Source organism: Paroedura picta, chromosome 3 (genome assembly GCF_049243985.1).
Source record: "Paroedura picta isolate Pp20150507F chromosome 3, Ppicta_v3.0, whole genome shotgun sequence".
In the NCBI taxonomy this organism is placed as follows: domain Eukaryota; kingdom Metazoa; phylum Chordata; class Lepidosauria; order Squamata; family Gekkonidae; genus Paroedura; species Paroedura picta.
In genome coordinates, this window is record NC_135371.1 from 28,945,993 (window position 1) to 28,970,587 (window position 24,595).

The following is a 24,595-nucleotide window of genomic DNA, read 5'->3' on the forward strand; positions in this document are numbered from 1 at the left end:
AGGAGAATTCCCAGAGGGACTAAAAGAGGCAGTGGTTCGGCCACTACTTTCTGGGGAAAATGCTTGAAAAAGCGGTCATGGACCAACTGTCATCTTTATGTGCCCTCTTGCCCAACTGGTGTGGAGGTTTGCGCTGGGTTGTCACCAATATGCTGATGATACCCAGCTCTTCCTCCTGATGGATGGCCACCCTGACTCTCCCCCAGAAACATTAGCCATCTGCCTGGAAGCAGTGATGGGGTGGCTCAAGCAGAGTCATCTGAAGCTCAACCCTTCAAAGACGGGGGTCCTGTGGCTGGGCAGGAAAGGCCCAAGCAAGCAAGTGCGCCTACCCAGTCTGGGTGGAGTGCAGCTAACAGTGGCCCACTCCGCCAGGAACCTGGGAGTGATACTTGATGCCTCCTTCTCAATGGAGGCTCAGATCACAACGGCAGCACGGCTGGCATTTTACCACCTTCACCAAGCCAAACTACTAGTGTCCTACTTGGACCCGTTCAGTGATCCATGCGACAGTCACCTCTAGGCTGGATTTCTGTAACTCACTATACGCTGGCCTGCCCTTATTCTTGATCTGGAAACTGCAAATGGTCCAGAACGCAGCTGCCACAGTCCTCACAGCAACATCTCAGAGGTCCCACATCCAGCCCATCCTTCAGCAGCTGCGCTGGCTCCCAGTTGAATTCCAGATCAGGCTTAAGGTTTTGGTTATCACCTTTAAGGCCATACACGGTCTGGGCCCAGTATACCTGAGGGATTGCCTCTCCGTCTACACCCCTCAAAGAGCCTTGCGCTCTACTACCTCCAACCTCCTGGTGGTCCCTGGCCCCAAAGAAGCACACTTGACCTCAACCAGGGCCAGAGCTTTCTCCATTCTGGCCCCTGCCTGGTGGAACGAGCTCCCAGAGGAGATCAGGGCCCTGACAGAACCTAAACAGTTCCACTTTGAGCATGGCAGGCTATGAAGGAGAAAGAAGTTAATTGTTTGGACATTAAAAGATCATTGTTCTGTTAAGTGAAAAGTAAAAATGCTTTGTTCTCCTTGAATTATTGCAGGATTAATTCCAAGTTCTGCCCCACTGAACCCATAAACTGAGGCCACACCAGCAACTGATCTTCAATGAAGTACTGCCTCTGAACAAGGAGGTTCCATGTAGCTAATCTGGTTTATAATCGTCAGTAAGCTTACCCTTCATGAATGAAAACCAGTGACCATCTCTACATTATTCATCAAAACATTCTAGAAGTTAATTATGTGCTGTGTGAAGTACTTCCACTTTTAAAAACCTTAATCTATTGCCCATCTATCTCAGTGGGTGATCCCAAGTTTTAGTGTCAAGCAGGAGATCTAATTATTTTCTCCCCATGATTCATGACTTTATAAATCTTTCTCATTGTCTTTCACCCCACCCCACCCCAACTCAAACATTCCCAGTCCTGCCGTCCTTTCTTATAAGGAAGCTGTTTTAACACTTTCCCTATTACTGTTGCCCTTTTCCTGAAGTATCTCCACCTCTCCCTGAGGAGAAAATTCCTGAATGTGTTGCCAAGCAGAGAATCAGGTCTGTCAAATCTGACAGTACCAATCGCCTGCTTGATGGGTGGGAGACTGGTGATGGACACTCAGCTCCCCTGCAATATGCAATCAGTGCTATCAAAACTGACAGGACCAGCTAGTTGTTTGGCAGGAAGATCCTCGTTCAGAACACCATGTGGCTGTCCAGCAGCGACGCATGAGAATTCCTGGATCAGGTGTTGAAAAATGTTAGCCAGGGAAAGTCAGGATAGCCTTGGCTCTTGAGATAATTTATGAATTCATGAGTCGTTTCCTTTGCTCCATTAAATGCAAGGATTCCCCCCCCTCCAAAAAAATATTCCCAATTTATGCACGTTTCCAACACAAGCCTAAGAAGACATGGACAGGTGTTACTCCTGAATTTATGTGTCAATTGTTCTTGAATATGAAATATAATCCAGAGGTGTTTCATATATTTAAAAGCAAACCCCCTTTTATTTTTTGCATCGGCCTAGTGGAACTGTAATTCCCACTTTGATTTGAAAGGCATAGGCTTTAGCAATCCTGTTGAAGCTCGGAGGCTTTCTGTTTGGTTTGTGCATGGATAAGGGACCACCTGGTACCTCTTGGAGAGCAGATGGGGTTTTGCCAATCCACAGTGCCCTTTTCTGTGAACATGCTTGAGATGCATTTTCTGTTCTTATGTAAGCATTAACACCCCTCCTCCTTCCACCAGCAGCCTTTGAGGTTACTGAATCATTCCATTAAACATTCATTGGTGATTCTGCTTCTAGGTTTTGCATGAAACTCTACAGTCAGTTATGAGTTCAAAAGTTCAATCCTTAAAACCCTGCTTGAAAATACTATTTAGAACAAGCGGTGAGGCATGTTCAGTTATTTTCCAAATGACTTGTCAGTCTCCTCACCCTTCATGTCACTCAATCATAACTTTCATCCATGTACAAGGACAGCCACCACTGCGGACAAAACACCCATGAATTGATTATTTCCCCCGTTTTTGGCTTGATTTAAATTTAAAAAAATCTTCAGCACTCACTGCATTCCCCCATTTTGAGGGAGACCTTCACTGAACCATTGGTACCTTACCATTTTATTTATTTACTTAAAACATTTATGAGCCTCCTGTCTGCCTTGTGGAGCTCAAGGTGACTTGCATTTTAGATCAAATTTTAGATCAACTAACATGGTTACATCACAATTTAGGACTGCCAATAACTTAATCAAATAAAGTCCTAAGTAAAACCATCTCCAACTGGAAGTTGGACAGCCCTGTGGAGGCTGCTACAGAATAATGAAGCTACCACTGAAAAGGCTCTCTCTTGTGTACCTACCAAGCAAGCTTCTTTGATTGATGGAACAGTGAGGAGAACCTCTTCTCATTATCTTAATCCCAGGCAGAAACATATGGGAGAAGACAGTTCTACAGACATCCTGGTCTTGAGCCAAAACCAATACCTTGATTTGGGCTCAAAAAAGGGTTGGTGGCCAGTGCAGTTGCGGTACCACTAGGCTCACATGTTCCGGAGAGCTGACACTAACCAGCAGTCTAGCTTCAACTTCTGATCACCCTGACTGATGTGTTGCTCTAGAATTGCAGTAATGTTGGAAACCTTTCCTGACCAAGTATACAAACAAAGAGCAAAAGACAGTGGTTCAGCCCAGCTGGGCTGCTTTGTGAGCCTGGCACTGTGGATAGATCACTTGCCCAGGGTCTGCTTCCAAGTGTGAAAGGGCCTAAACTGATAGCTATATTTCTAGGGACGCATACCTCAAAAGAGGTACCTCTAAAGAGACTTTAAACAAGCATCCTTCTCTGCATCTCAAAACACATGCCTTTCCATTCACCTCCAAGGCATCGCCTCTCTTCTTTGCTTCCCTCAGAAGTGCAACATGAAGAGATGCTGTAGTTTTGATAGAGCAAACATTTTGTCTGATTTATTTACTAAATTGCCAGCTATACGGGTAATACAATAATGCAGCGCCTACAGAGGGGAAGACAGACTGTGGCATGCAATCGCATCTCAATCTCGGCAAAGTATTCATAGTTCCAGCACCCAAGAGACGCAAAGTGCAGGGTTTATTTTACTAAATCAAGTCGCAGCTTCCTCAGAAGCCACCCACGCAGACGCTGATAGAGTGACAAATTTATGTAGGATTGACAATCGAAGAATACCTCACAGACAATGAACGCTGTCGCCAGATAAAGAAAAAGGACGGCGGTGAAAATACACCCTCCCCGTGCAGAAGACTGATAAACTGATGCCAGGTTCTAGCCACTTCTTTTGCAGATAGGCGGAAAAGTTTTCAGCTTTAAGAAATAAAACTTCATACACACCAGAGAAGAAACAAATGCCCGTAGATAGTTGGAGCCCATATGGGGGTGTTCAATTGAATAAATCAGCAGTGTTTCTCTCTCTCAATGACCTTATGAATTTATGAGATATGGTTGTTTTACATGTTGTTGGACAGATTTGCAGTAAATGCCCCTTCATCTAAGATCACCTCGAAAGATCAGAATACAGATTCATAACCAATGGAGGGACCCTTATTCAAATGAGGAGAAGCTTTTAAGGTTGAACTGGGAACCCTGGAAATCAATGGATGTTTTTCATAACTGGGCTCTTCCTCCCTTTGAAACTGGGTTCTTCCTCCCTAAATAAGGCCATTTTATTTTGTATCATCAGTATTTCTTGTGATTAAATGTCATGAGCAAATAATAGTACTGAGGTGTAGGAGTAGCCCTACAAGAATACATTCTGGATCCCTTTTCCGTTCGTATCTTCACATCCCACCAACTGTTGGTTGGCAACTGTTTGCTTCTTTTTGCTTTAAGCACTTCAATGCTTCCTTATTTTTTAAAGTGATCCTCCAGATGAAATGCTTCTGTAAGCATTGTGTATCACCAAGTCCATTCCACTTATTCCCTGCCATGAGAACTCCACCCGTTCTGCTTCAGGGAGAAAGCAGTTATGGAGAGAAGCTATATATTGACTGTCAGAGGTTTCTCCTGATACGAGTCAAAGTCTATCCATCAGCTAGGAATCTGTGTTCTTATCTTTCAAACTGGCACTGGAAGGCAGGGCATTTACTGTACATGATACCATCTGCAGGAGCTTCCAGTTACATTAAATGTGTGTGTGTGTGTGGGAGGGGACTTCTGAAAAGGGCAATCCACCATTTTATTCCAACTTCTCACTCTGAAATAGCTACCATAGTATTGTTCTTCTCCCTGTCCCACAACGTTTGGCGAAAGGTAGAAGGGGAGATACCATGTGTTAGGGCTTGGTGAAGTTGTTATAGACAGTACATTGGATTCAGTCAGCACTTCCACTCAACTTCACCAGATTCTCTTCCTGACCACAGCCCATAACCCCACATAGCTTTTGTCCATGAAGATCTGGTGATTCCAACATAGTTTTTCATGGTGGTCAAAGGAGACCCTTTTGCCTGTCTTCACCAGTAGGAATTGTTTGGATCAGGCCCTTTATTGGAGGAGGGCATTCAAGAGCAATTGAACTGACATCTAATGTGTACTTCCAGTTCTATTCATTCTGTTCGCACCCCATATTTGAACGGCACTATGGTTTGTGTTCTGAATCAGTCGCACATCATTAATTCCGGGTAATGAATCGTCGTCTGAGAATTAACGTGTTCTTTGTTTCTCTCTTAAGAAAGAACTTTTGTCAAGTTTTCTCTTTCTCTATTGTATGGAAGACTTATTTAAACTCTCCCATTGTTGTGACCGCTTTTGTGCAACGATTAACTACAGGCTGGCAAACAATTAATTTTCACCACAGCCCGAATCTTAACAGTCCCTGCAATCAGCAGCATTCCCTGAGAGTGGCAGGTGGATGGTGTACCACCTGTTGTTAGAGAAATGAGTTCCCAGGAAGCGTGGAGTTGATGTCTAATTGACAGAAGCTACATGCTACGGATAAAATAAGATGCCAGCAAATATGCTTCTATAGGGCATACAGTTCTGAGAGAACAGAAACACATTAACCCAGCTTGCTCCTTTCACATATGGGCATTTCTACCCTGTTCTGATGACCCCCTTCTAACTTTGACAGATAATATGGAACAGCTCCGTGGGCATAAATTAAAAGTATGCAGAAGGAAAGATACCATTGTTTATTCATTTGACAGTCAGGTATGTTTAGAAGTTATGCAAAGGGATGTGGGTTTGCTTGGAACTGATAAGGTAGCTGGATGCAAAATTTGGTTTCTTAAGCATTTGAGAATCCATTAAAAACAAGTTTCTAGTACTTAAATTCGTGGAGATGTGCTCAAGAATGTGTAGGTAAATGCTAATACATTCTCAAACACAAGAATAGTTGCTGAGTTTAGTGAGTAGTTGTATTTAGTGGGTTTGAGATTTGGTGGATTTGAGATCCTCTCTCTCTAGCCCAATTAACTAGGAGAAGCTGAGCCAATTATGCAAAATAATAAAAATGGCAGACTATTATGAAAAAGAAATTGTACAAATGTGTTCTATTTGCATAAGCTATGCATATTGCAAAATTCAGCTCATGTAGATTCAGTATGTAGGCTACCTTACAGTAGAAATCTGATGAACAGGATGTGAAAGACTTATCTATTTTGATGATGAGTAGATGTGCTACTCTGCTCCTTTATTGTTCCAAAAATTTACTCCGTGCTGCATTTCATTCCAGTTTAATTTCTGGTCAATTTAAATAAATTCTGAAATTAGAACATGTGCCACTTCCTGCAGGTTTGAGCTTATTTGTATCTTTTCCTCCTCTTCTGTATTCTCAACGCCCAAACAGTGCCCAAAAGTTATCTCAATGCCTTTGTATGACCCATTATGCACGGGGGGTTTAGCGCACATTCGGGGTGGAATGGCAGCGACTAAAATCACGGATAACGCACGGAGCTGGCTGCAACCGGCTGCAGCTTCGGTGCATGCCGCCGAAAAAGCCGCGTCAGTGAAACGCGGAAGAAAGCGCAGCTTCCGGGTGAGCGGGGCGCAACCAGAAGCGGCGCCCGGATCGGCGCGTGCATAATCGGTTACTCTGGGTTTTGCCGCCGTCGCGCCCCGCCCCGTGTATAACTGGTATGCGTCGCGTCTTCCCCCTCCGCGTTTTCCATGTGACCCGAAATCGCCGTTTCGGCAGCCGTGCATAATTGGCCTATAGGATGACTACCTTGAAATTCTTTTTATGGGCAGTGTTTTATTTATGTACACATTTGCTCGCCTGCATGGGCGAACATAATACACAAATAACAATCTTGATGACACATGTGATCATCCTATCAACTTTTCTCTCCATCTTTCTCTCCCCCCTTTAAGTTGATGTGCTAAGGGAAAAGATGGGAAAGAACAAGAGACTTCTGCAAGCTACATACACACAGCCTGGTGTAATTGTTAGGAGCGCAGATTTCTAATCTGGCGAACCGGGCTTGATTCCTCGCTCCTCCCCCACATGCAGGTGGCTGGGTGACCTTGGGCTTGCCACCGCACTGATAAAGCTGTTCTGATAGAGGAGTAATATCAGGGCTCTCTCAGCCTCACCCACCTCACAGGGTGTCTGTTGAGGGAAGAGGAATGGGACAGCGATTGTAAGCCACTTTGAGACTCCTTCTGGTAGAGAAAAGCAGCATGTAAGAACCAACTCTTCTTCTTCAAAATGTGGATTTTTAAATTTTAAGGACTGAACACATTGATTTGGCTTTAAAGCCAAGTAGTTTATATCTCTAAAACTCAGGAATAAATACAAATGATGACAATTTCCAAAGCACAATTACAGCAAAACAAGGCGAGTATTATTTCTGAACATCACAAATATCTTTTTGCTCTACTATTTCTACCTTCCTTTCCCCAAAAAATTCCATCTCTGTGCAAGTCAGTGTCTTCCCCCCCCCACCACCATAGTTTCGTACTGTATTTGGAAGTAAAGCAAACAATACATCTTTTTGAAGTTTGTATTTCTATTTTATTTCAAAGTTATCTGAATCATTATTGATTGTTTCTGCTTTAATAGGCCAGATTGAAAACAGTTGCCATAGAAACTAGTACTGGAGGAAGCATGCAATTAATTTGTCTTCCACTTATTTTATTGCTGGGACGGTCATATTCTGCAGGAGTCTTAGACGGGGTTCATTATTTTATCTTAAATTATCTCTGTTTTGAAATGTTAATTGGAAGACATTTCAAAATATTCAAGAAAAAAAGCTGTAGATAGTTCTAGCCATATGGGTTTTTATTCTTCCCAATCTTTAGGAGCTTGGAATGTTGACTATCCAGTCAAATGTACCCCAACCATAAAAGTTAAAAAATATATACATTTTTTTTGTCCCACCACCACTCCTCAATAAACACATCAGGCAACCATACTTATATTTAACTAATTCATTGTATTCAGTTTAGACCACTTCTTGAGCCTATCAATGACTGAATCAAAAACCTTGCTTTGCTTGCTAAATTAGTAAAAGTCATCATTCAGACCGTTTATGCACTGGAGGTTTCATGCCAGGCTGCAGGCTGGAGTTTTAGTCGTGGCAGGTTGCCCCACCTCTTCCTGCACCCACATGGGGGAGCATTTGGCCCAGTGCGCCTCATCTTCCCTTGATTTGTGCTCCTGCACGAGAGCTGGGGCGGTGAAGTGCCCACTGCATAAACGGTCTCAGTGACAGTGGAACTACTACAACAATTTCCTAATACAAAATGTTTAGTGCATGCTGTCCCAATACACATGCCAGCTGCACAGTGCTGATCATGCTGAAAGCAACACGTTGAGACACACAGCCTATTGGTTCAAGCAGAAAACTTGCAGTATATTGTTGGAGGATGATCTCTCTCTCTCTTTCTAACAGGACATAAAGACGAGATGCTGGTGCCATCTGGTCCCATGGCAACTCTTAAGTGATATGGATATTAGCATCCCCTATGATTAGTACGGGACTCGAGATAAAATGAGGCCTCAGTGGCTACTGATTAAAAATATGTTGGACTATATTTTATTGCCTGGATATTTGATGAATGTTTGATATTCAGCAGCATCACTTGACATACAACAGCCTTGGAGTAACAGCTGTCCTTTGCCAGTACGTTGCTATCAACAGTTGGCAGCATCCAACAGCTACCACAAAGCAGCGGTCTAACTAGAGCTGACTGCTGCCTCCCAACTCTGTTCATTTGTAGTACAATCTTGAGCAGTGGCCACTCTTCTACTTCCACTGAAGTCAATGGCATTTGAAGGATCTAACTCTGCTGTACTGTCAATCAGTCAATGTCTCTTAATAGGCAAAAAACCCCTCATACAAATCTCTTTTGATTGAGAAAGCCAGTTTCAATCAATTACCAATATTTTAAAATGGTGAAGTTTGAACACTGCCAGATATCAAGCCTTTTCCCCAAATTTAAATTTGATTCTGCAGCCCAATCAGCCCAATAACACATGATCACTAGGAGGAATTTCCAGTTGTCAACACACCAACAAATATGGTTTACAGTGGCACAGCAACAAAATTGATTGACGTACATAGCGGCTGCACCCCTATGACTTTGCCATGAGGAAGAAGACTCTGTGGGGTTGCATTTCAAATGGCCATAGTGCCATTGGTTTGGATAAATTAGACCCTGGTCTTGTTATATCTAAACAGTTAAAAATAGTTTTGAACTGTTAAAAATAAATAAGCAGATTCACTCACACACCAAGGGTATGATTCAGCAGAATCTCCATTAGTCATATATTTTTTATTAAAAGCTAATTGCAAATTAAATAGCTCTCTTTCCCCCTCTATCAGCCCAGCATCACATATGGTATTATGAAATATTAAATTCATCAGAGCTCCCTCCTACAGTAAAACAGCCATAAGCACAATTAAGTATTAAACAAGAAAGGTCTGCCTTTTCATGTCTGGTGTGTCGTAACTGAATTTAGAATAGAAGGTGCTTTTGAGGGGAAACGATTGGCCAGCGGAGCAGTGGATTGAAACTGTAAACGTGCTCTTAAAAACAAAGTCAATTAATGCCCCAAAGTAGTTGATATTTCATCCATCATATAGGTGATTCTCTCCAAAACTCTCAATTGGTCAGCAGTAGATTCCTAAATAAAGAGTGTCCATTTTATGATGGGACAAGATTTATCTGAAACATTTTGCCACTGGAGATGGGATGGGCACAAACTGGCTCACAAGCTAATTTTAGCTGATTCGTGGTTCAAGAAGTGATGTTCATGATTCTACAATTTAAAAAACAATTTGTGGTGGTTTATGAAGAGCAGAAAGAAGGGGTTTAAATGGCTTTCTGCTCTCCCCCCCCTGCCCCATTGCTCAACTCTTTGGTTTAAATAGCTGAGAGCCATTTCCCCTTCACACTTTCTGCTCCCTGCCACTTTCTGCTCCCTGCCATTTTTGGTAGCCCAGCAGAAAGCAGGGGGTTAACTATCTCAGAGCGCTTTAAACTCCTGCTTTCTGCTCCCTGCAAAAAGCAGCAGGCAGCATAAAGCAGGGTCCTAAACTGATTGATACAAACCAGTTTGGTTTGTAAGTCAATGTATCAGTTTGTGGTTTGGTTCATGGTTCAGTCCCGAACCATGAACCAAACCACAAAAACAAGGTTCATGCCCATCCCTAATTGCGAACTTCGGTTGCTTCTGATTCTTACTTTTAGTAAATACTGAAACTTAAACAATATTAAGCTAAGGTGTCTGCGGAGTGTAATTTATAAAATATTTATGAAATATTTTACCATACTGTAGAGAAGAGTAGGGATGAAGTTTGCAATTAAAATTTAAACAAGTATTGGCGATTTAGGATATACTGACTATACTGATTTCAGTTTCAGATTTTAAATTTTAATGATCAAGTTTTAAGAAGTATATCTCAGAGCCAATCCCCCCCTCAAATACACACACAAATATAGCTGTAACTGTAAAGCCAGTCTGATAATCCATCATTGTCTTTTGGACTCCATATTTTCTGTAGTTTATTTCCCTCTCCAGATCTGCACAAGAATGACCCGATCTGTGCCTTTCGTATTCTCTGCCTAGTTCATGTCATGTCCTGTGGAACTGCAATGAGTCGCTTCCATTTTTGACTTGACCATGAACAGGTGACAGAACATACACTCATCACTTTCTCTTCTGTTCTACTCTGGTGCTCAAAATGCCGCAGTTGTCATGCAATGTCAGCAAGCTTTGTCTGTCAGGTAAGTGGAATACCTGGTGAACAGTTCCCAAATTTTCCAAGGGATGAAAAACAAAACAAACCTGGTTTTTTTTTTTGGGGGGGGGGAAACACCCAGGAAGTGAAACAAACACCTGAAAGCTGATTTGTCATACACATTCCTAGTTCAGACATGGTTGAGGACCATTATAACCACCGACTGATGGTTTTCTGATGGAATTATTATTGACTAATGTGGCTGCTACTCACCAAAAGTCGTTGGTTATGGCTGCAGGAGATTCTGGGGCAGAGGACGGCTCAGTTTGGCTGGAAGAGTTCTGCTGTGGTAACCCATCCCAGGCAGCTTTGTGCACCACTGATGCAATTAGAAGGCATCAGCAGAAGGTGGAGCAGGGCTAGGTCAGCAGCCCCTTTAAATCTGGCCACTCACGGGCACCTGGCCTCTTCGTTCTCTCTAGTAAGTAAACCAAAGTTCACTGGGACATCTATATGGCAATACACGATTGCTGAATCCAGCGTAGCAAGTGGATAGGCAAGGAGTCTCCCATCTTCAACTATAATTTCTTTAATGGGTAGTATTCTTTAATGATTTCCAATGCATAATATTTGTATTGAAAAAATTAATAGTAAAGCCCACTGAGTATTGTAATGCAATGGTTTGGTGTGGGTTTTGTGCCTCACTTGGAAGCTGACAACTCTAAGAGGAAGTTTCTCTGTGCACAATGGTCCAGATCCAAATCAGGTTCAAACACACCCAGGAAGTGTGGAATTACAGAACGTGAACCTACACCTATCAAGCAACCTTACCTCTTCTCTGCAATGTTTTCTTGACCTAAAATAGGCCGGGGGCAATATGTGGCTGGTTGGGTGGCTGTAGAGGCATTATACCCTTTTGAGGCCCCACTTTCATGGGATATTTCCAACCCAGGGGTAGCCAACCTCCAAGAGATCTCCTGGAATTATTGCTCATCTCCAGACGGTAAAGCTCCCCAGGCAGAAATGGCTGTTTTGGAGTGTGGACTCTGAGGCATGATGCCCTTTTGAAGCCCCACTTCCAAACTTTGCTTTCACTGGGCTTAGCCAACGTAGTCTGTTGCTTGGCTGGTGATGTCTGCCCTTTTGAAGCCTGGGGCCTACTGCTGGCAACTGCAGGCCCTGTTGTCCACAAAGCCAAATCATTGCCTTAAAAAGCTGGAAAACTTTCCCCCACAAAGTCTCACTGTCACCTTTCCTGGTAATCCTTTGTATGTGAACTCCCAAAGTAACTTCACTTGAAATTCTGGGCCTTTTATTTCATAGGACCTTCATGGCTAATTCTGATTTTTATTTTTCAGGCCAGGCTTGAGCAAAGTCACTTTAGTCCCTGTGTCTCTCCAGCCAGTTGCTTGTTTACCATTTACAGTCACAGGGGCTAAATATACATTATTTAGATCTTCCTGCAGTTTCCAGACTTTTAGGACCCTTGCTGGTCTGTCTGTCTGTGCCAAAAAAATAAAAACTGTTGCTGGCAAGGGCTGGCCAGAGCCCACAACCCAGGCCACATTACCCCAAGCTCAGCCTACAACCCTCTACCATTGTCTCTACTATCCAGTTGGTCTATCTGTGTGTTTGTGCCAAAAAATACAAACTGTTGCTGGTAAAGGACACCTCTACCATTGTTTCTACTATTGCTGCTCATCTCTAGACTATTATGATCAGCTCTGCAGGCAAAATATCCTTATATGCAGGAGAATAGGATTCTGAGGCATTGTACTGTTTTGAGGCCCCATCCCCAAACCTCAAGGAATATTTCCAACCCAGAGGTAGCTAAGCTCCAGGTGGGGCCTGGAGATATTCTGAAATTACAGCTCATCTCCAGACTATAAAGATCAGCTCTCCTGGCAGAAATGGCTGCTTTGGAGGGTGGACAGGGCTGTTGTGCAAAAGAAACATTTGAGCCTCCCACACAGGTTGTTCTAGAGAGGAAACACTTGAGGCTACTGCACAGGGATGTTAGGCAGATGAAACAGGAGGCAAAATAACACCCACAACAGTATCCAATTTCATCTGCACAACAGCCTTGCATGGTAGACCTCAGATGTTCAGAAAGTGGTGGAGAAGAGACACACATGGCTTGGCTGTGTCGTCTCACCAGCAGCAAGGTCGGCCAGAGCAGTATTTTGAGAAGGGGCTTTTCTGTGGCCTCCCTGTCAGACAACAGTTAGGCAGAAGGGGACAGATTTCCCCCTCAAAAGGAAAGCACACACATGCCCTCAGACTCCCCTGTGTTGCTCCCGGAAAAGCATCCCTCGCCTCATTCAGGAGCTATTAGAGCAGCGGTTCTAAACCGCTCTAACTCCGCGACCCCAACAGCGGCAGAAGTGCGGTCAGCACATGCGAGTGTGTGTGTGTGCACTTGCAGGCACATAACAGGCAGAGGAGTGTGTAGGCGGCCATTGCCATGGATCCTCTGCCGCTGCCTGCCGCCACTACCTGCCACCTGCTGCCATCGCCTTCCACTGCCTATCACCACTTCCAGCTGCTGTCACCTCGTAGTAGGTGAGCAGGTGATGGTAGCGGTCGGAGGTGGGCGGCAGGCAGCGGTGGGGCCGGGGGAGCCATGGCCACCTCCACGCTGCTCCTTGTGTTGCGTGCAACAGTCAAGGCAGCATGGAGGCAGCCATTTCCATGGTTCCTCCTTCACCACCACCCGCCACCTGCCACCACCACCTGTCGCTGCTGCTTGCCGCATGTTGCCCTCTCTTCTGTTGCCTAGTATTTCCTGCCCACGCAGCCGCACACCACTACTTGTGGCTGGCCGCCCTTGCTTGCTGCCCCTTGCGGCCGCCCGTCACCTCAGCAGCAACCAACTTGTGGACCCCCCAGAAGGCGCCAGGTGACCCCAAGGTTGAGAACCACTGCATTAGAGGCTCCATTTACAACAGGCCTGAAGTGTTTGTGTTTGTGTATTTGTGTGTGTGTGGGGGGGTCGAATCCTGAGCAGGAACAGCTATTGGATCTCAGTGGGGGAGATTCCACCAATAGGAGTCTTCAGAACCTTCAGCATTTTCTCAGGATGTATGGTCACAATTTTATGTATATAGATTATTAAACCATGTCATGAATGCATACTGAACATCAATACAATAGGATAGAGGATATATTGTTTTGATTTTCAGTATGTATTCATGACAAGGTTTAATAATTTTTCAATACATATATTATTTCATACTTATGGTAATTACTGCCCATAGTTTTGGATATTTTTGTTTTCAAGATTTTGGAATCCCTTGATAATGCGCTGTTTAGCGAAACGTGTTGGGAATCATTAAATACTACTCATTAAAGAAATTATAATTGAAGACTCTGCCTATCTACTTGCTACGCTGGAGTCAGTGATCTTGTATTATTATATAGGCATCCCAGTGTCCTTAGGTTCACTTACTATGCTGCATTTCTCACTGGGTTCCACCCTTCTTCTCCTGTAATGGCTTTTCCTTCACTCTGGCACTTTGAAGAGATCCTGCCCTTCCTACCCTTGTTTTCATGATATGTATGATTGATTAAGGCTTTGCTTTTTGTATATTTCGCATTAGTTTTGTTTGCTTTTATCTGTCATGGCTGGTGATTGTTTTGCATGGGGCCGATCCATTGGGAGGGAGGAACAAGCTTGTGCACTGGCCTCCCTCATTTCAGGGGAACCTACTGTTATTATTTGAGTCATCCTTCTGTCACAGAACATGTCCCATTGCTACACAAATATTTCACCCGTATTTCTCTGATTATCTATAGCAGGGGTAGTCAAACTGCGGCCCTCCAGATGTCCATGGACTACAATTCCCAGGAGCCCCTGCCAGCATTCGCTGGCAGGGGCTCGTGGGAATTGTAGTCCATGAACATCTGGAGGGCCGCAGTTTGACTACCCCTGATCTATAGGTACTGACATTCTGATAGACTTCTGTTCCTCTTTTTGCAACTTTTAAACAAATGGTATTTTACTTTGTATTATGCATTGGTATTCTAGGGCTGAGAAGGAAGAGAACTCCGTGGGAATGTGATGCCATAAAATATGCCCTCCAAAGCTGCCATTTTTCCTTTAGGGGAAATGTGGTCTGGAAGTCAGTTCTATTTCTGACAGAACTCCAAGCTACATCTTGGGTTAGTACCCCCTAGCCAGTCAATGAAGTTCTTACGTTTGTGTCAGTTGTTGCAGCAAAAACTATAAGCTGGAGGCTTCTTTAGCCTTCCTTTGGCAGGTAGGAGTTCAGATATTGGCAGTGAAAACGCGACACTTGATATGGCTTAAAATATGGCCACAGCTTTATTTAACAAAAACCTCCCCAAAACATGGGGTTGGCATAACATGAACTGGAGCCTGGCCTACACAGCCTGCTGGCTGCCAACCGAGTCCAAGACCCTTCAGGATCCATCGCCCTTTCCCGCTGGGAAACACGTCATCCTGAGTTCTTGGACCCTGTACTGTGGGAGATGGCCCATAATGCAGGGGCCAAAGGGCGCAAACCACCTTGGCTGTCCCACCTAGGGCCATCTGGTCGCCATGAGCAAGTATGCCCCCCCGCTGGGTGGGCCTCTTGCTCAAACATCACCCTCTTAAGAAGGCCCCGCTCCCCTGTGAGTCCAATTGCACACCGGCTCACAATAAAAACAGGCTCTAGTCATGTTACAATCCGCTGTGACGAAAAACATCATAACAAGTAACTTACAATAGGGAGGGTTCCGTTGTCCGGCGCGCAGGTGAATAGGACGGGGCCCAGCACATGGCACTCTTTATATCAGTGCCGCTGAGCCCTGCCTCCAGCACAGCGTGCGTGCCGACACAGCGGCATGCCCGGCGAATTCTGTGGCCAGCTGCTCGTGCCGCTCCTTCCACTGCCCGCCCTCCACCCAGCCAAAAAGCGGCCGAGGTAAGTCTCTGCCGCTCATTATTACCTGCCATTGGATGGGTTGCATGAGATAGTCAGCACAGGTGTGCCCCATTGGCAGCCTCATGTCTGTCTTCATTGCAAGAGCTGCACACCATCAAAAAGGGCATGAATAATAACTTTATAACTAAATGTATATTAAATAATCATTTTGCAGGCAGTAAAACCAGTTTTGGGGGACAGAGGTTTAGAAATCTCAAAAATAAATAAATAAAATAAAATGAGGGGAATGATTAGAATGGACTGATCAGATTCAGTCCGGGATATTTTTTTTTTGCTACAGCACCGAGGGGACATTATTCTGTACAAGAACAGGTCAGATATACGAGTTTTTTTGAATAGGACCACACTGTCCCCACAGAAGTCGGCAGACCGTTTGAGACAACCTTCAAGGCATTTGTAAATGCCACTTTCTTGATTATGAAAAAAAGTGTTTTTCTAGTAGGAAATACGAGCAGTTTACTGTCTGAAAAAAGCTTCAAAAATCTGTCTACATCAAAAGCACCTCCAGCCAAAGAAACAAAATATGTAGGCTCGTCAAATGGAATGGTTAAAAATTGAACATGGTAAAAAAAACCACACATACACACACACACGTGGGATGATGATATTTTGGAAATTGGAAATGCTTCCACTGATGAGAAACTTTCAATAGGTTCTTAAAAAAAACACCCCGGATGCTCAGGAAAAAACCCACTGTAAATATCAGTTAAAAGAAAGCTAAAGAGACCTCATTAATTAGGAAGGATGCCTGAAGATAATAATGTAAGGAGAGAATAACTGAGGAAACACAAACAAATGAGAAGAGAGGATTGAAGAAAAGATAGTTCTGAAGCAAAAACGTGTGGTATTATTTATTTAAAAATAACTTTTGGGCAGAGATCTGCTCGTGTTTATTGACTAAAAAGATTGTTGGCAGCTAAAATAACTAGACAGGCTTGAATAAAATGTCAGCATCTTGCTAGAGTAATATTTAGAGCTTCTTTCCTCAGAAGTAGTGTTTGCTCCATCTATACGTATTTCCTGAAGATGCAAATTCTGGCCTACTCTAGAAAGCAGCTGTATGTCGGCAGGGGATGGAGCTAGCATACTTGTGCTCGCTTCCCCATTGCATACATTGTACAGAGGACTTCTGTCTTTAGGAGCATGTATCTGTCCACTGTCCTGATCTGGATAGCTAAGATCTCAAAAGCTGAAATAGCCTGGGCTAATATTTGGATGGGAGACCTCCAAGGAATACTAGGGTCCCTATGTAGAGGTGGGCATTGGCAAAACATTTCAGAACATATCTTGAAAAACCCTACAAGGTCACCATAAATCAGCTATGAGTTGGCACTTTCACCACCACTATCTGTCCTTCACTTAGCACGTAGTAGAGGGAATGGGACGACACAACTGCTGGGTTCATCCCACCACTATACACATCTGTTACAATTTGTAATGGATGAGAATCTCTTGGTGGCCCCTGGCCCTAAGGAAGTGTGCCTGGCCTCAACCAGGGCCAGGACCTTTTTAGTTCTGGTCCCAACCTGGTGGAATGAGCTGCCGGGAGAGCTGAGGGCCCTGATGGAGCTGTCACAGTTCTGCAGGGTCTGCAAGATGGAGCTCTTCTGCCAGGTCTTTCTTTGAGGCCAGTGCCAGTGCTAGGAATATCACAGCCCCTCCTCAGCTGTTTTACATCTACACCTTGACCTCTAGGGAGGACCACCAATCTTCTCCCCATGCCACTGGAGATGCTTTTATTGGGAGGGTCCTCTTCACAGAGCTACCAGGGTATAAATTGGTTCAGTTTCTTGGTCCCATAGAAAATGCACATAAGGAGAGGACTAGGGAGTGTGAGCTCTCACATCTGTGCAGATTTACTTCCACTACAGTTTCTAATTTCCTAATCATGTGGCTACAGCAAATTAACGACTATGTAAAATTGTTCTCTGCCTCCCCCCATCCCCAAATAACTCCATATCCCTGGTATAAACTGCATTGTGGTCCAGTAGCCTTGGTAGTCTGCATGGCTGTTTCATCTATTGCCTTAATACCTCTAATGACCTTGTTTGGTCTAATGTCTTCTGCGCTATCCAAATTGACAATGTACTAGGAGCTGTAGGGTGTCATTAAGCCCAAGGCAATTAGCAGAGCTCCTTTCTAATGTTTCTCTCTCATCTCTTTTGTTGGCTCCTGTACTACAGTTGTTTTCATTTGCAGTGCCCATACTTTCATCAGCTCACTTTCCTGTGAGCATGCACATGTACACTCTCCCTCCCTTCCCTATGCAATGTATCTCTGGACATGCTTCCAAACATTTCATTCCACTGGGAATGTCGTTGCCAAATGTCTAGTTCATGATTTTATCATTGATCATGAATATTCAGCAACCTGGTGCAGAAAGTCAAACCATGCTCTTCTCCTCCTGGATTTCAATCTGCAGTCTTCAACAGTTTCTAAGGTCACCCCCTCTTTTAGCCTGTCTCACCACCTCTGCTAGTTATACACAGATTTTTCTGCCCTCACATTAGTCTGCCGTTAGTGTAATTGCCTAAACTTAAATTAAGGCATCTCTGATTTACTCCAGAATAAATTAGTTCAGAACCCGTTTCCTTAAACACATGAGGATGAATATAATGGCGTTCATTATAATATCCTGTCATGTTTTATTTAAATGTGTTCAAGCTCTTAATGTTTCAACTACCCAGCTCCTGTTGAAACACTAGAAATTATATTCGCTATTCATTAGAAACCACCAGTGCCTGCCAGCACCCTTGGATGCTGTTGTATCTACCCCGCCAGCCCGTTTCAGTCTTGCAAGGCTATTTCTCTTTCACTGTGCATTATCCATTTACCCGCCATTATTTCGGTGTCTAGTTCACCTTTTCATTCCTCCTTGCTGTCAGTTCAGGCTGAGGCCTCTTCTTTCCTTTAATATCCACCCTTTACAAGCTCTGCAAAAGCTCTTGGTCCATAGATTCACCAGTCGGTGATCTTCAGGAGTAATCGTCAGGCAGCTTCCTTCCTGAACAAACCAAGGAAAAAAAATTAGGAACGGGTGCCAATCCATCCACCAGAATTGGAGTACACAGAAAGTAGATTGCAATCCGCCACTAAATCTCCTCAGAAACCACCCAGAGTCCCATTACGCTGCCCTGATTGACGTAGATGTCACATTCAGGACAAAGTAGTTTCCCTCCTCATCCCAATTTCCAGGCTATTCCCACTCCTTTGAAGGCTGATTGCCATTGTTATGGCAATCAATGGAGTGATTGCCTTTTTAATAAACTCTGAAGTCCAAATAGAATTCCGACACAAACTGCTGTCATTTTAGAAGCCACAATTAAAAGCAATACTCATGTCTCTCTCAGCCTCGGCATTCCTCATCTGGGATGTGGTAATGAGTTGCTTTCTGGTAGCATCATCTGTAGTAACAAAGATGTGGATCTGCACTTGCGCAGGCAGATAGCAGTGGGTCATTTAGGGATGCCAGCCTCCAGGTGGGACCTGGGGATCCCATGAAATTATAGCTCATCTCCAGGTGAGAGAGATCAGTCCCCCTGGAGAAAATGGCTGCTTTGGAGGGTGGACTCTATAGCATCATACTCCACTGAGATTCTGCCCTGCCGCAAATCCCACCCACTCCCAACTCCACCCCCAAAGTCTTCAGGTCTTTCACAACTCAGTGCTCGCAACCCTAAGGTAATTATGACCAGCTCTATCCACTCAAGAAGGTTCTTTTTTATCTGACTCCATCCCCTGGGAGAATCTTATTTTGGACCTGGCTCTAGTTTGTGAACTCCAAAGATCTGTCCAAAAAGAAAACAGAAGTGAGGGGGTGGCTTTGCCTCAGTGGCCAAGTACATGCTCTTCCTGAAGAAGCTCCCAGGTACAGTACTTGATATCAACAGCAAGTAAAGGATCATCTAGTTGGTTTCTACCTGGAAAAAATCCTGCTTGAAATCCTAGAGAGTAGATAATATTGTGTGAAGAACATTGTGGAGAAAATGTCAGTTTTCTTACTATTTCCCTATATACATGGAGGTTTCTCAGGAGAAAGGGGAGGAGATCCATGCATTCACATACACACATACACAACTGCTAGAGCCTGAAGTGGTACAGCTTGGGGGAGCTTTACACACTTGATTCTCTGGAATACATAATTGTCTTTCATGTTCAGTCCTAAAGCTAGTTTGAGTCTCTGGAATATGAAACCATATTTATTAGGCTTAGAACTGGAGGACTTCAGCTAAGGCAGAAAATAGCACCTTTGCAGAAAAAGAGACAAGGTCACTCTGTGTGTGTGTGTGTGTGTGTGTGCATATGTGAGGGGAATACAAATTAATGCACTGAACCAGGTACAGAATTTTAAATGACCATTGGATAATGCTGAGGTCCAAGCAAGAAGAAAGACTTACCCCTGCTTGGCTAGTAAAATGATTCTGTTTTGCATAGTTTCAGAACAGCCCCGTCAGAAGGCTTGGGGTGGGGAGGGAGGAAAATGCTGGAGTGGATCCGTATGTTTGCAATCAGTACTTTGCTAATACTGTTAATGAATTCATGAATCTGCCTGCCCTTTGGATTGTCTCCTCATTCTGTACTCCCTGAAATAAAGGGGAAGGATCAGAACTGTTAGCAGGACGAGCTGCAAAACAAATCACACTGCTTCCTCAGTCAGAGGGAAACTACCGCATCTAAATTGTTCATTAACTGGGCTATGTTGCATGCAAAAAGAACATGAACTTCTTCTAGCTGCTTTCGGTGTCTCTCTTTTGCGAATCCTGCAGGCAATTATGTATTTGTCCTTGGTTTACCCTGTGTCTTTCTCGCAGCTCGTCCTCATTTTCCTTGCTTAAAATTCTTTAAGCTTTTATATATATATATTCTAAAGCTAATAAGGACCCCGCCATCGGGTTAATAAGGACCCGGCCAACGGATTGGTGTGGGCATTTGCTGCTAATTGGAGCACCGACAGTGAGGCTGAAATGGTTTCCTCCATCTGAAGATCGGACCAGTGGGCCATGCATGTATTGCTGGCTGACTCAAGTCAAAGGCAAGTACAAAGTACACATCCAAAAATAATTGCACACTCCCTTTTACGTTTGACTGCCTAACCTCTTGATTGGTTTATTAATAGAGCCTTGAAAGGGCAGGGGGAAGAGCTCTGTGAAAGGAAGGAATAATCCCCCACTACTGTTTTGGAAGAATAGATGGACAGTCAGCTTGGTTAAGAGTGGTTAAGAGTGGCAGCTTCTGGAGAGCCAGGTTTGATTCCCTGCTCCTCCACATGTAGTCAGATGGACAACCTTGGGATAGGCACAGTCCTAGTAGAGCAGAACAGTTTTTCTCAGAGCTCCATCAGTCCAACCTACTTCACAAGATATCTATTATGGGGACAGGAAGGGAAGGTGTTTGTAAGCTGCTTTGAGACTCCTTGGCATAAAAACCAACTTTTGTTCTTCTTCTTTGCCTGGAGGATCTGCTGTGAAATTCAGGTCCTATGTCAATTTACTGCTGCTGGGCTAAGATCTTTGTTAGGGTCTGATGGAAAGCAACAGCATCCTAGGACTGGTCTTCTCAGGGAACATATTCATCCCAGGCATAGGATATTTTGGAACAGAACTGCCCCGGATTTAGAGTTTAGCCACACACAGACCGTTTATGCACTGGGCACTTCAGTGCCCCAGCTCTCATGCAGGAATACAAATAGGGGGCAGATTAGGTGCACTGGGCCAAATGCTCCCCCGTGTGGATGCAGGAAGAGGTGGGGCAACCTGCCACAACTAAAACCCCAGCCTGCAGCCCAGCATGAATCCTCCAGTGCATAAACGGTCACAGAGAGAGATACATTGGGGAAAACAGCATGAAGGAGAAGAGAAAATTCCAGCCCCAAGCCATGACTTTCCTTCCACGCTCGCAGTTGGTCTTTTGCATCTGAACTACACATGAGGGATAGCCACCCTGATTCTCCCCCAGAAGCATTAGCCAGCTGCCTGAAAGCAGTGACTAGGTGGCTCAAGCAGAATCAGCTGAAGCTCAGCCTTTCAAAGACAGAGGTCTTGTGGCCAGGTAGGAAGGGACCGAGCGAGGAAATGCACTGGAGTACGGCTACCAGTAGCTCACTCTGCCAGAAACCTGGGTGTGATTCTTGATGCCTCCCTCTCAATGGAGGCTCAGGTCATGTGAGTATTGTGGCTAGCATTCTGCCATCTTCACCAAATCAAACTACTAGCGCTCCACTTGGCCCCAGAACACCTAACCCCAGTGATCCACCCGATGATCACCTCCAGATTAGACTTCTGCTTTATGCAGGCCTGCCCTTAACCTTGATCCAGAAACTACAACTGGTCCAGAATGCCGCTGCCAGGATCCTCACAGCAACACCATGGAGGTCCCACATTTAGCCCATTCTCCAACAACTGTACTGGCTACCAGTCAAATTCTGGATCAGACAAGGTTCTGGCAATCACCTTTAAAGCCATACACAGATGGGACCCAGTGTACCTGAGGGACCACCTTCTACACCCCTCAAAGAGCTTTACACTCTGCTGCCTCCAACTACCTAGCGATCCATGACCCCAAGGAAGCTCACGAACTCTGCTAGGGCCAGAGCTTTCTCTGTTCTGGTCCCCACCTGGTGGAACAAGCTCCCAGAAGAGATTAGGGCCCTAGTGGAACTAGATCTGCAGGGCCTGCAAAAAGGAGCTTCACTACCAGGCATTTGGTTGAGCTTGACCAGAACCTGTACCGTCCAACCACAGGACCTCAGTTTGATATATTTTGTTCACTGCTGTTCGATTGTTTGCTTACTGTTCTATTGTTCTCTATTGGATACTGTCTATTGTTATTACTGTTACTAGTATTGTTATTTATAGCCGCTGATTCTCTGTACTGTTCCTGTTCTGCCAAGTTTTATGTAAACTTCCCTGAGCCCCAGGGGAGGGTGGCATATAAATGTATACATAAATAAATAAAATCTGATCTTTGATCCCCTGACACGTAGCATCCCCGTGAAACCCCTGCAAGGGTAAGACCCGCAAGGGCATGCAAGAGAACAGGAGCGCAGTTAATAACAATAGTGCTGATGTGACTAGGGAGGAGTCTGCCAAGGATTTTGCCAGTGGAAATCATGATAAGTAAGCCACCTAGATGAAAAATGGGAGGGGGGAGAAGCACATGATCACATGTAGAGTACAGCTGGGACATTCATGTAATTCATGCCAAATCCTAGAGACTGTCTTGAAGTCACTGCTGGTTGCTCTCTGTTTCCTTGGGGGGGGGGGTTGCTATTTTTTTCAGATGCCTGGCATGCCATTTCAGTGCACCTGGTACCCATAATATTCCTATGCTGACTCCAGCTTTAACTAGAGCAGAGGATTCGTGAAATCATTTCAGCAACTTCAACTACCACTAGCATCGTACAATAACAGCAGTCACCGCCTTGTAATCAGGACACGTGCACGCCTTGTATGAAATTACCTGATGAAGCAAAGAGAGCCTGACGTGGCTTCTTCTGCCTGACCTCTTCCCAACATTCCTCTCCCACCTGTTCTGCAGCAAATACTTGTAACAACTGGCAAGATGGGCAGGCCAATGAGTGGGCAAAGTCCCAGCTGCCTGTTTTCCTCTGTTACCAGCAGATTTCAAGCCACACGCATGACCTTTGCATTACAATCTGACCACTCTATTGGTGAATTATTGGACTACCCCTCTATACAACCCCTGTTTTGCTACCGTTGGTAGTGCTCTCTGCACTTTAGTTTTAGTGCTAAATTGTGCTGCCATCTGGTATAACTGAAGAGCCCAGTATACCAAACTGGGTCCAAGGACATTTCATGTTGTACTGAACTGGGAATAGACCTGCCACATCCTGTTTCCCTGAGCGTAATTTTCCTGTCTGAAACAGCAGATCAATGGCCAGAAATGTCACCAGGTGCAGAATTCTGGCCAAGAATAAAAAACTTATCTGCTGCATTTCTGCTTGTCTGTGGCTGTGAAGGACACCAGAGTTTATATTCGACGACTGGGCGATGGCAGCTTTAATTGCTAGTTATTTAGCTACTCCGACCTGCCCTTTCGATCCAACAGCAAATGTCCTTGTTTGGAGGCTGCATCTGGATTTGTGCCACTGTCCATAGCCAGTGGAGTCTGCCATTGTCCAAAGAATGATGAACACAAGGTTCATAAAGAATGTACAGCTGAGCTTGAAAGTTCACGACAGGCTCGGTCAAAAGCAGATTATAACCAAATGTAACCATCCCATTCATAATCTCAGTGTCTCCTATTCTCCGCTGAGCAATAATGAAAATGTAATTGGCAGAATGAAAGCCCCTCCTTTTATTCTTGTACAAAGGATTCCCCCCCCCCTCCCCCGCACTGCTTTGTGTCAAGACTACCGAGACAAATCTGTCAGCCTAAGAAAATCACCTTCTGTGACTAGGCCCTGGATTCCTCCTCTCAGACAAGCCTAGAGGAGAACGTCCAAGATCTGTGAGGCTGAAAATTGAACAGCAGCAACGCGCTGGCACTTTCCATGGTCATGTGCAGCATTTTGGAATGTTTCGCAAAGCTCATGCGTCTCTTTGGTTAGCCCAAAAGCTACGGGGAGAGGAGTGCTGGCCTTCGCGGCCATCCCTCTGCAGCTGGGGGAACAAACAGCAAGAAATCACACTATTTATGCTTTTGATTATGTGCATCAGAAAGGGGCTTCTTTAAGTCTTTACAGTCGCCAGGTCACGTTAAATGTTTTCTGCACGGGAGTTTAAAAGGTGAAAAGATCATGCAGGCAGTTTCAGCAGGCTTTGAGTTTTCTCCCTTCATCTCCTGCCACTACTTCTGTCCTCTCCTCAAAGTTGAAACTTTTCCCATCAGGCCCTAATTTTTGATGTGCAGACATGAGCAGAAGCTCCGGCTTGTCAGGAGCCCTGAGGAAGAAGCTACCACCACTGCCACAATTCCTTCACTCTCTTTTATCCCGTTTGCTCATTTTTCATTCAGGCAAAGGCAG

The 24,595-nt window shown here is 44.5% G+C and overlaps 1 long non-coding RNA gene across 1 annotated transcript in view; it reads right to left on the bottom strand.

Annotated features, from left to right (window-relative positions):
- The window catches only part of LOC143834560 (uncharacterized), a 45,589-nt gene extending 22,444 nt beyond the window's left edge, over window positions 1–23,145 (bottom strand). The window contains exons 1-2 of the long non-coding RNA XR_013229827.1: window positions 23,068–23,145; window positions 18,471–18,613 (exon numbers count right to left, since the gene is read on the bottom strand). This is a non-coding gene — a long non-coding RNA (uncharacterized LOC143834560). The remainder of the gene's footprint in view (window positions 1–18,470; window positions 18,614–23,067) is intronic.
- Window positions 23,146–24,595: the final 1,450 nt, after the last annotated feature.